The following is a 12,907-nucleotide window of genomic DNA, read 5'->3' on the forward strand; positions in this document are numbered from 1 at the left end:
ACTTCTCTGGCTCCACTCACAGCTCCACATGGACAGGCCCGCTGTGTGCCCTACTGACTGGGGGAAGTGGACAGGGAGGGTGGAAGGGGTGCAGGAGGCTTCCGGCCCAGGGGTCTGCTCCCAGGGCTGGCTGGGTGGGAAGGCAGGATCCAGCTGTGCTCAGTCCAGCTGAGGTGTTATGGGGCCTGTGGGCCTGGAGATCCCTCCTGGGCCTGAGGGGCTGGGCTGGCCCCATACCTTGGCCACCAGCATGGGGCAGACATTTCTAGCAATGGCACCATTTGGCCCTTTTTGGTAACCATCCCTCGGAATCAGTCCATATCTTCCAGGGAGATAGGCGCAGGGGGTGAATTCTGATGGTGCGGGGAGCCCAGGGCCTCTTTACCTTTGCTCTTGTTTGCCCTGCACATTGCCTCGAGTCACATCCTCATAGGATGGTGGAGGCGTCATCGGCGGCCCCCTGAACTCCAGTGGTGTGTCAGGAATAAGGGACAGGTCATCCTTCTGCAAAAGAGAAGCCACCATCCCCACTGCTCATATATGTGGAGCGAGTGGCCATCGACAAAGCCCTTCCTTCTGGCTGACTTGTTGGAGTCTCAATTCCCCATAAAGGTGGAGAAACTGAGGCTTGAGAGATGGAGGGACTTCCAGGAAGCTAGGGTATGACTCTCTCCCCATCCGTGATCCTGAGAAGGGAGAGACCAGGTTGGAGGCAGTGGACCTGGCCCTTGTTCCTGGCCTGCTACCTGTGTGCTGGTGACCCGGCACATCACTCACGCTGTTGGCTTCCCCGGTGGGGCTGGGCCAGCTGATACACTAAGGTCCCTCCAGGCTAGAATTCATTCTGGGGACAGGTCTAATGCTGCCTTTTCCTCGTCCCTGATCGGTGACAGGGAGCGGCAGAGCCTGTCTCTGGCACTGGCTCCCAGATGCAGGAGGGTTCAGAGGCCTTGGGGACTTGGCCACTTACTGGTTGTGTGGTTGTAGGGGGTCACTTAACCCTTCTGAGCCTCATGCTTCCTCTTAGAAACGGGAAAGCAGAACCTGCCTCTGAGGGTGGCTGTGAGGTTCAAGGAGGTGTGGCCCCCAAAGACATCTGTGTCTTTCCCCCGAACCTGTGACCATGTTAGGTTACATGGCAAAGGGGAATGCATGTTGCTCATCAGATGAAGGGTGAGATGGGGAGATCGTCTTGGATTCCCTGGGTGGGAACAATGGAACCCCAAGAGTCCTTAACAGAGTAGAATGGAGACAGAAGGGAGATATCAGAGGATGCTGGGCTGCTGGTTTTGACAATGGAGGAAGGGCCACAGGCCAGGGAATGTCTGCGCCCTCTAGAAGCTGGAAAAGGTGAGGAGACAGACTCTCTACCAGAGCTTCCAGAAACGAAGGCAGCCCGGCCCACACAGCTTGATTTTAGCCCAGGGAGACCCACTGCAAACTGCTAACCTCAGAACTGTAAGATAATACAGCTGTGTCATTTTCCCCTGCCAAAGTTGTGTTAATTTGTTACAGCAGTGATAGGAGACTGATACAGCCGCCTGCAGCATTCAGCACGATGCTCTGCACACGGCACATGCCAGGAAGTGGGAACAGTTACTGTTAATTCCTGCCACTAGGTGGCGGGGCCTCAGTCTCCCTGACCTTAAAAATGGGGTTGACCTCAGTGACTCAAAGCCCCTTCCAGCTCTCTGCCATCTTAACAAGAAGACTTCCTGCCAGACAGCCAGGCAGGGACTAGGACAACTTATTTGTTTGGTGTTAAGTAAAACTCAAGTGCAAAGTCATATCTATCGGCGTTATGTGAAAACTCAGTACATCAAGGATGCTAACATGAAAACAATTGAAGTGTTATTAAAGTTGCAGAATTATGGGGACTTTAGAACATTTTTCTTTTTTACAGTGTTTGAAAGTTAAGATTATAGTATGAACTTTTTTCCTTTAAAGAAATGAGCCTAGGAAAGAACTTCTGGGGTGGGGCAAGTGATCCTGAGGGCATCTATTCTTTTATTTCTAAATCTATCTGGCCTCAGCCTGCCATTCTGCCATCCTCATGAGCACACGAGGGCTTGGCTATGGGTGGGACGTGCCTTGGTCTGAGTCCTCGTTTTTCTCATGGCTGTTTGACCTTGGGAAGTGATGTGACCACTCTAAGCCTCAGTTTACTTATCTGTAGAATGGGGTGGGGTCAGTACCTACCACAAAGGGTGGTTGAGAAGCTTCAGTTAAATAAGTCATGTTTCTCTAATGTGCTTAACAGAGAGGATACTTGGTACCCCCAAAGTGCTCAGTCCCTGTGATCCCCCCTGCTGATTCCCACCACAGCCACAGTCCACAGCATGCTGCAGCTCCTCCAGCCTTCCCTGGCCCGTCTCTGAGCCATTGCACCTGCTGTTCCTTCTGCTGTGGGTCCCTTCTCTCATCCTACCTGTGGGTCCGGATCCCGCCCATCTCCACGGATCTCCCCCGTAAGATTTCCAGGGGCTTGAGAGCTGGGAGCACAGTGGCCTGTTGTTCTGAGCGCCCATGGTGTTTTCTCCTTGGTGGCCTCACCTCTTTCATGTCGAATGGCATCCTCCCTGCTACCATGCATTGTCTCCCCTACTGGACTGTGGGTTGCCTCTGTATGTGGTCCCAATTAGTAAGGGCTTGGCAACATCCCCTTTGCCTGCACCCTCTGTGGCTACACCCTCTGTGTTTCCCATCTTCTGAAGACTCTCACCTCTGCAGACAGGTGGGTATCCCTATAGGCCATGATGGCCATGAGCCCCGGCAGGAAGAACTCCAGGCAGGTGAGACAGAGCAGGGCCAACTCCAGCCTCTGGATGTGGACCTGGGAGGGAGACAGGGGAGGGAGAGGCAGGTAAGGCCTCACTGGGTATCTGCACCCATCACATGGGCACTGGCAGGGGTTAGACCTGCCAGCAAGGACAGTGGGGCTTCAGCTCCCAGGTGTGCCCCGGAGGCAGGGCGAGGTTCTGTGGGGCTGGGATGGGGTCTGTCTCAGTCATTGCTCTCTGCCCAGTGCCTGGCACCCACAGGTCCTCGGTGAGTAGTGTTTGAGGACTGGAGAATCTTGTAGGTCCCTGGTAGAATGGCAGGTGGTCTTAAGCATCATCTCATCCAACCCCACTTAGATGGGGATACCTATGTTCAGGGAGGGGGAACATCTCTTACAGCGGGGGAGGGGAAGTGCTAGGCTGAGGACCACCATGCAGCTGGGGTGTCTCACAGGGCCATGAGCACTTGGTGGGGAAGTGTGTGCATGTGTGTGTCTGTGCACACGTGTCCGTGTGTGTGTGCCCACACCTGCATGTGCATGGTGGAGGGCAGCTATAAGGAACCGTGAACCACCATGGTCAGAACGCTTGGAACCTGACCCTGAGGCCCGCAGACATCCACATGGAATGGCTGGTCCACCAGCTTCAGGGGTGGCAGTTGCAAAAAGAGCACTGGGCTTGGAGTCTAGACCCAGCTGAGTCCTCGCTGCAGCCCTGCCGTGCTGTGTGGCCTTGGTCCACTAGTTTAGCTTCTCTGGACCTCAGTGTTCACTCCCATAAAATGGGGGTAACAAAGTGAACTCGGCCAGCTCTGCAAGTCTGCTGTGAGGCTCACAGAGAATGGGATCACTGGGGCTACAATATTTAAAGAGCCTTGAACAGGGAATCAGCCGTCCTAGACTCTGGTCCTGAATTTGCTGCCAACTTGCTACTTGACCTCCGACAGGCCCCTCCCCTTCTTTGGGCTCAGTTTCCTCATCTATTAAAGTTGGACTCAGTGACTCGAGGTCCTGTCTGGCTTCCTGATGCTGAAGGCTATCATCCCCTCGGCACCACGCCTCAGGGTGGGGGGATGGGCTGGGAACAGATCCACCAAGGGCCCCGCCGCCTGTGCCGGGCTCCAGAAGAGGTTTTCTGAGAGCTGGAATCTTCCTCTGGGCCAAGCCCAAGGCAGTGCCTTCCTGGGAGTCAGAGGACCCCTGGGGCCCAGGCACTCACAGTGTCATTGGGGTACGGTTTCCAGATGGGGAAGTCAAATGGACTCTCCAGAAAGAGATCCTTGGCAATGACAAAGAGGCCAGCCAGCACACAGAAGAAGCTGATGGTGTTTGCTATCAGGCACACCTTCTATGAGCAAAAAAAAGAAAAGTAACAATCACTGTCCAAAGGTTGTAGACGGGATCTAGGTCCTCCACCCAGGCCAACCAGTAGCTCACTCTTTGACCTCAGAAAAATGCCGCCTGTCCCTGGGCCTGAGGCTCCTCGTACAAACACGGCTTTCTGAGCTAGCTGACCACCGAGGAGGCCGGTGGTCCGGACCGGACCTCACCTTCTATGGGATGGGATCAGGAGAACCCAAGGGCTGCCTCTGGATCTATAAACTTTGTAACGAAGAAGGATGCTCCCACTGCCATCTCCCTCTCAAAGCTGCCCCCAATCTTCCTGGCATCAGATATGCCAACTGATGAGGCACCCAAATGGCCCCACACCCAGCTCCTTCCCCACCCACAGGAAAGGGTGGGAGCAGCCCTGAGTGAAGACTCACTCACATCTGCCTCCTTCCCCACCACCCATGGCCCCTGAAATGCCTCTGTTCCTCATCCTCTTGGGTTATTTAAGCATTATTCCGGGAGTTCTTGCCAAGTGCAAAGCCCTGTAACAGGGGAAGAGCATAGACATAAGGCACCTCCAACCCCTTACACTAGAATGGATTTCTCTGCAATAAGAGGCTCCCTACGCTCAGGGGTAGGAAGTAGGGAGGCTTATGGTTTTGAAAGGGGCCCAGCCCAGGAAGAAGAGGCAGGTTTTTGTCAAGCATCTCCTGCCTCTGCTCTGGGTAAATGGCACAATACCCTTCTGATCTCTACACCCCCTGAGAGAGCAAGGGCCAGCCACAGCCCAGCCCAAGCCGTGGGGCATGAATGTGGACCTGGGCTTGGGGGATGGAGGTGGGCTGAGGCCATGACACAGGATTGGTGGAACGGTCCTTCCATCCCCCATCCACCTCCATCCACCCGGGCTTGTGTGGGTGCCGACTCTGTGCCTCCCTGGGCCACCCTGGGATAGAGAGATGCTCAGACATCTGCTGCCCAAGCTTAGTGCATGGGAGAGAGAGTCAGGAGCTGTGTGGACACAGAAATCAGCCAAGGCAGTCAGGGAAGACTGCCTGGAGGAGGAGGCATGTAAGCCAAGCCTTGAAGAATGATCAGGAGGAAGTCAAAGCCGGGAGAGAATGCACAGCGGGGAAAGGGCAAGGTGCTCGGGCAGGAGCCAGCTCAGTGCAAGCAAGGAAGAGTTGTGTCTGGCTGGCGCTTAGAGATGAGAAGTTGATGGACACCCAGCTGCGGCCGGCTTGCGGGCCTCATAGACTTGCTGACATGGGAGGCAAGCCCAGGGCACAGGGGAGCCGAGGGAGGTGGGGCTGCTGTGTGAACAGGCTGGATGACGCCTCCAGGCCTGACAGGACAGTGGCCAGAGCTGGGGTGGGGGAAGGGCGGCAGGTGGGGAGGAAGGTGGGGAGTAGGGGTGAGAGGGCAGACCCCCAGGACGGGGACTTTTCTGCTTGAACACCCTCTGCTCTCCGACTTACCAGATAATTTTTCTGAAACGTCTCCATTGTTATCGCCAAGATCCCTGAAATGAAGAACTGTGGGCCAGATTTGAAACAGTCGTAAGAGAGAGGCTGGGGTGCCTTGAAACCCACAAATTCCCTTCCCGCTATTCTCTAAAAAAACCAGCCTCTGGGGGCTGGTTGGGTAGAGAGCATCATCCCTCTGACAAAGGGGGCTCACGGCCCATCCCAGGCCCCTCTCCAGCCAGGCTGGTCTTCCCTGTGCGCACAGGCCACTCCTGGGCTTCAGCTGCATCCTGCACTCAGAATGCCCTCCCGGCTCCCTCCCGCTTCCCCCGTTTACCAGCCCAAACCATCCCTCTGGTGTCAGCTGCACTATGCTCTCCACCCTGACCCTGGCTCCTTTCCTGGATCCTGCAGTTTGGAGGATATTCGCTCTTGGCTGTTAGCACCTGGAGGGTCTCTGGAGTTTTTCTGCAATTATTCTTTCATATGTGTGCTGAGCACCTACTATGTGCCGGTCACTGGGAATACGGGGATGGATAGGCACCCACGCGGAGACGGTGGTTCCCTACTGTGCGCTGAAAGCTTGGGGTGGGGGCCATGGGGACAGAGGACTGAAGTGGCAGCAGAGGGTCAGGGTGCCTGCCTGAGAGGGCGCCGAGGAGCTGGGAGTTGGTGTGTGAGCGGGACTCCGTCGAGACTCGGGGTGGAGGAGGATGCCCTGGGGAGCCTCCAGGAGAGATGCGGCCACTGGTCTCACTTTCATCTCCCACCCTGGCCAATGGCCTTGGGGGGACAGGAGTTGTGTCTTACACCCTTGTGCCCTGCAGACCAACCCCGACAGAGACTTCAGGCACCAGGGATGTGTGGCTGGATCCAAAGGCACCTGAGGAAGCCTGAGAAAGGTGTGGCTGCTCCAGCTCACGCTCACTCTGTGCTGGGTGCACTGGTCAGTTAGGGGAGGGTGCTGAGAGCCCGGGGCTGCAGGCCTTCTGGCCTGCAGGCCTGCAGGGGCCCCTGGGAAGGAGCTGCTTCCCGTGTGACTGAGAGAGCAGAGGCAGAGCTAGGAGGCTGGAGAAGGGGGCTGAGGCTGCTCCCCTCCTATTCGCGCACTCCGCCCCACGCTGCATCCAGTGCCGAATGCCAGGTCCCCCGGGGTCTGCCTGTTCCCCAGCTGGCCCACGTTTTGGCATCTACTCACAGAGGCAGCTCCCCAGAATGGATACCAAGACTTCAGCACCACCAGGTGAAGGCTCTGGACGGCAGCAACCAGGTAACCCCCAAGGGACAAGTACAGCAGAGCGATGACGACATGGCAGGCCTGGGCAGGGGGCAGAGAGCTGCCGTCAGGGGACGTGGCCCTAAAGGAGGTCGTTGGGGTCTTGGACTGGCTGGCTGAACAGAGACCACTCCCCACCTTCTAAGGGATCCTGGTGGGTCTGCAAGGAAGGACCACGTCTCGGAAGGCAGGTGGGAATCATGCACTTGATCTACCACCTGTGGCCATGGCAGTGCCTCTGGGGGCTGGGGGCTGGGGAACAGAAGCCAAGGAGAGGAAATTTCTTCTGCTGAGGACTTCTTATGGGCCCGCACTGAGCTAGTGTCGGTGTAGGTGTAGACAGCCCCTCCCACCCCTCAGGGGCTTTTTAAATCTTAGGGTGAGTGTTAAGCAGGGAAGCTGGAGTCTGTCTCATCCCCCTCGGCCCCCTCCCCCTCCCCCAGCACCCTAGGAAATGGACACACACCCCCAGCTCCTTGAGAACGCGGCTCCTCTTCCTGGGCTTCTCTTCTGGTGCCATTCTGGAGGCAGGAGGTCAAGCCAGGTCACCTTCTGGGGTAGATTTGACAGGCTAGGCTGGGTTGGGCTGGAGGCCTGCTTTGGCGTGGATCCTCCAGCTCCAGACCTGGGAGTAACTGTGGCTGCTCTATCGGCTTCTGCTGCCGTGACTCCAGCCGAGGACCTTGGCTGGGGGCCAAAGAAAAAGGCTGGGACAGGACGGTCTCATTTCTCTGGCTTGTGCCTGGGCGAGACTCAGTGACTATCCTCGGGGCCAGGACCTTCCAGAACAGCGGCTGCCCTGTGCAGCAGCCCCTGACTTGATTTGACCTGGAATGAGCTGAGTCTGGGGATGGCAAGAAACTGACTCACAGCCTCTGTCAGGGGCTTCAGGGATACAGCTCCTTCCGGGGCAGAAAAACGAGGACCAGGGGCTTCCCTGGTGGCGCAGTGGTTGAGAGTCCGCCTGCTGATGCAGGGGACACTGGTTCGTGCCCCGGTCCGGGAAGATCCACATGCCGCGGAGCGGCTGGGCCCGTGAGCCATGACCGCTGAGCCTGCGCGTCCGGAGTCTGTGCTCCACAACGGGAGAGGCCACAACAGTGAGAGGCCCGCGTACCGCAAAAAAACAAAAACAAAACAAAAAAAAACGAGGACCAGACAAACTTTCCAACCATTGCAAGACAGACTGCACCCAAACTGGCCGCCTGCAGTTTGGCGAGAGCCCAGGGCTGCAGGAAGCCGGGAAGGTGGTGGGAGCTTTGTAACCAGTCCCCATCCACTGGCCCAGGATGATCCGAAAGAAGGCAGGTGGGAATCCAATAACTGTCCTACCACCTAGGGCGATGGTGGTGGCTCTTGGGTTTAGGGCATTAGGGAAGACAAGGGAAGGAAACTTCTGCTGAGAACTTACAAGGAGCCAGCACTGAACCAGGAAGCCAATATTTAACAATGACAACAAGTCAACATTTACAAGTGCTTTCTCTGTTCCAGGCACAAGGATGAGCATTTTACATGCATTATCTGATTGTATCCTCATCCCAGCCCTATGGGATGTCCTCGCTCCCATTTTGCAGGTGGGGCTCAGATAGGTTAAGCCACTTGCCCAAGGTCACACAGCCAGTAAATGACTGGGCTGGGACTCAAAGTCCGGCAGACTGGCTCCAGAGCTTGTGGGCTTCATTCTTTTATGCACTGTTGCCTTAATGAATGAAAATGAATGTTCTGGATGATTTAACAGGCATGAGAAATGGGCTGGGGGAAAAGGTTGCAGGAGGCTGAAAGCTCCATTTGCTGAGGGGCTGGGTGACTATGTTGTATGTTGATGTCAGGGCACTTCAGGGCCTGGGAGCTGCCTGGTGATTTGGTGAGAAAAACTGAAGTTTTTCTCAGGAGAATGGAGTTGGGGGGTGTCTGGGAGGGGATTGGGGGTGCTGGCTGTGGGGATCATGGTTGGTGATGGTTCTCCATGGGGACAGGGCTAATGAGCAAATCCTTTAAAGGAATTGGGCTGTTTTTACTCTTTCTAATAAAAAGAAAGGCGGGGGCGGGGAGCACATTCTTCTTGATTTTCATTCCAGCTGTGAATTCAGGAGGTCCTTTGTGAATATCCACATTTTGCAGTTTTTCTGCCACGGAGGTAGTGGTGGGGGGAGAGGAAAAGAGCCTAGGGAGGCTGGGGGGGACAAGTAGCCCGGGTGACTAAATCCCAGACGGCAAGTCCCTTCAGAGCCAAAGGGCCGGACGGGGCCCCAGGGTTGGTGAGCACCGGCTCTGTGTAGGCACTGTGTGGGGAGGTATTCTTGTACACTGACCTCCCTCAATCCCCAGGAAGTTGGCTCTATTCCATAGAAGAGGAAACAGAGGCTCAGAGAGGTCAAGTGCTTTGGCCAAAATCACACAGCAGAGAAGTCCCTGGGATTGGGACCGTGTGTGGTCCGACAACAGTGCTCTGTGCCCAGGCTGCTGGGACATGTGATCAGTATCTCCACTGGCCTGTAGTGACAACCCCTGATTTAGTGGGGATGGTTGAGGAGGCTGGGCCTCTCTCCTTCCTGGGCTCCAGAAGCAGAGCTCAGAGACGCATGGCTGCATGGCTCCCTTTTCTGGGACCTGGCCCAGATCTGCGTGGGAATCCATCCCTGTCTCAATTCCCAGCTCTTCAGAGCCTCTCTGACACAGTGAGCTGGACTAAGGGATGCAGTTGGTGGCAAAGGCCAGTATCAATCAGCCACTGGCTGTAACCAGACTTCTCCCCTGCACCTGCACCTCAGTTCCACTGGGAAGCATAGAAGAATGCAGACCTCTTGGCAGAGCTGTCTTGGATGGAACAGGTTGCCCAGGGAGATAGTGAGCGTCCAGTCACTGGAAGCGTGCCTCTACTTGGCATTCGCTTTCCAGACTTGTGGTGCTGCGAGTGGGTCAAATAGTCAGTCAGGAGTTGGATTCAGGAAGCTGGAGTAATCTTTCTCAAAGTATGTTCCATGGAACACTGGTCCGGATAGATCAGTAGCAAAAGGGCTGCATGATCAAATAAGTTTGAGAAACCCTGGATATCTATTCTTTCCCCTCTTTAGCATATTAAAGGGTCTGAGAATTCCTGCAGTGGAACACTTTAGTATAATATTAAGGGCATTTCCCAAACTTAATTGGCCATGATAAATTAACCATTTTTTCTCATAGTCCAGTGATTCTACACACGTGGTACTCTGTGGGGAATATTTTTGGGCAAAGTGGCCTTAAACTTATAAACTGTAAATTCTGTTCTTTTCCTGGCCTTCTTTGCCCTCCTTTTGGTTTTCTCGGATGCATATCACGGCGGGGATTGGACTGTGGTCTCTAAGGTCACTTCCAATTCTCAATAATCCTCTCACGGGACAGGAGGAACTTTATACAGCAGGAGGAGGGGACGGAAGTGCAGAGGGCAGACCGAGATAAGCAGAGGGAAAAGTCTCTTGTCTGTAAAGGTGACATCCTGCTCTCCGAGAAGGGCGTGGACCCTGGGTCCTCAGGAAGCTATGCCCCTTTGTCCTGCCTGCTGCACCTCCAGAACCTGGCACAGGGCTGGTTGGGGCAGGAGATGGCTGTGGGCCGTGGGAGGAACATTTTTAGGCTCGACCCCTCCCCAGTCCCCTCAGCCAGCTCAGGACCCACAGGTCCAGGCAGCCTGGCCCCCCAGGGACCAGCCAGGAACGAGCCTTTGTTCGTTTGGGCTCCTGGAGGGTGGGGCAGGCAGGGACAGAGCGGGCAGGACCCTCCAGCTCCCCTGCAGAGTGGACAAGATCCTGAGCACTGGACGTGAACAAGCCCGGGCCAGATCCTGGCTCTGCTTCCCCGAGCTTTGACCTTGGGCAGGTTGATTCCATCTCAACACCTCAGCCTCCTCACCTGTCACGTAAGGAGTGCTGGTGCCAATCCTGGGGGTGCGGGTGGGCCGGGGTCGTGAGGATTAAGCAGGATAACACCTGTAACATGCAGGGCCTGGCACCTAGCAAACGTTCACTAAATGCTGGCCAGCATCACCTCCAGCCTGCTGCGTGCCTAGAATCCTGCCACCTGGCTCCACTTTGTCGGGTAAGACCCGATACATCCTGGTCTCATCATCGGGAGAGGTGATCCCGGGGTGGGGAGAGGGCATAAGAGCTCTGGGCTCTGGAAGAAGGTGGGGAGGGGTGTGGGAAGGGAAGGACAGGACCATGGATATTGAACTAGTGGTTGGAGATTTATCTACGGAGTCCTGAGCTCAACACCACAGGGACCCAGGCAGCGGTGAGTAAGATCTGTCCATGGGAGTTTGTGGTCAAGCAGGCAGAGAAAACCTGTGACCCGAATGGGACTGTACTGTGGAGGCCTAGAGGACAGGGCGAGCTTCTGTGGATGTGTGTATGTGTGTGTGTGTATGTGTCTACGTGTGTGTGTCTGCGTGTCAAGCAGAGAAAGGCAGGGTTGAGAGGTATCGAGTCACACCATGTGACGGGGGGATGGCGGGGCCAAGGGCCACCCGTAGAGGATCGGGGTTCAGTGGATGCCAGTTAGAAATCGGCCGCAAATGTGCCAAAGCCAGCCTTCCCCCAAGGCATCAGAACAGGGTGCTGGTGCAGAGGGGTTCACCTGCCAGGGACCCTGCAGGAAATGAAGGCCTCTACCCTGGGATGGAGTCAGGAGGCCCGGATTCTAGCCCTGGCCTTGAGTGGTCCTGGGCAAGTCCCTTCCCCTCTCTGGGGCTCTGTGTCCTCAACACTGTCTCTGTATGTGAGTTTCTGGGATTGAAATGGAAATGCCGAGGCCTCTCCCAGTATCAATAGTCAGTGACTGGCAGCAGGATGGGGGTCTGGGTAGCAAATGCCTCCCTGGGATAGATGCTGCTGGTTCCCCCCAATTCCCAGATATTCTTTGCTGGGAGCAGGGGCACCCATTTTCAGCTGCCATAATTGTTGGCTGCTAGGGGCTCACAGCTGCTTCCTTTAAATTTAAAGTTTAAATGACACTTCCTCCCCCAACCCTGCAGCCAATGACTGGCTGGCATGGGGTAGTAAAGGCTGACCCCTTGCCACACTGTGGGACCCAATCTGTGCTTCTGAATCACCCGCCAGTGGGATCTGGCTGAAGCCAGCAGTCAGCTGAAACCACAGCTGTCCTTGGCTTGCTTCCTTTGCCCCTGTCCTGCTTCCCCTGCTCTTCTCCTGAGAGGGCTCCCTCATAAGTCAGTTGTCCAAAATCCTTGTCTCAGGCTCTGCTTCTAGATAACCTGATGGAAGACACTCCCTCCTTGTTTCTGCCATGGGGTCCACTCACCTGGCCCGGGACCTCCGCTCTGAGAGTCCAGCTGCCCTGTATCCTCTGGATCCGCTTCACCCCACAGAGGCAGCACCAGAAGATCAGAACATCTTTACAACATTAGACTTTGGATATTTTCCCTCCTGGCCACACCTCCTGCTTCATGGCCCAGCTGCATGGAATGAAGATGATTGTGATCTTCATAGAGTCAGAGGTTGAGCCTTTTTTTTTTTTTATGGTACGCGGACCTGTCACTGTTGTGGCTTCTCCCGTTGCGGAGCACAGGCTCCGGACGCGCAGGCTCACGGACCCAGCCGCTCCGCGGCATGTGGGATCTTCCCGGACCGGGGCATGAACCCGTGTCCCCTGCATCGGCAGGCGGACTCTCAACCACTGCGCCACCAGGGAAGCCCGAGTTTGAGCCTTTTAAAAGACTTTTTAATTCTGGAAAATTTCAAAAATTCACAAACGTAGAGAGAATGGCCCTGTCAACTCCCACATACTATTCCCCAGGGACAATTGTCAGCTCTCTGTCCATCTTGTTTATCTCTTGCCACTCTTTCTCCTCATCAGTAAGCAAAGCTTGGACTTCCAACTGTTTTATTTGTAAACATTTTAGTATTTATCTCTAAAAGATAAGGACCCTTTAAAAAAAAGGTGACCACATGTCACAACTGAAAATTTAAAACAGTGAAGACCTGCTGCTCCATGGGGCCTATTTCTGGGCGATGCAATAGCCCTGCAGCCACACCGAGCTCTGTGCTGGGGTTAGATGGCTCC

Source organism: Hyperoodon ampullatus, assembly GCF_949752795.1.
Source record: "Hyperoodon ampullatus genome assembly, chromosome: 7".
Taxonomy (NCBI): domain Eukaryota; kingdom Metazoa; phylum Chordata; class Mammalia; order Artiodactyla; family Ziphiidae; genus Hyperoodon; species Hyperoodon ampullatus.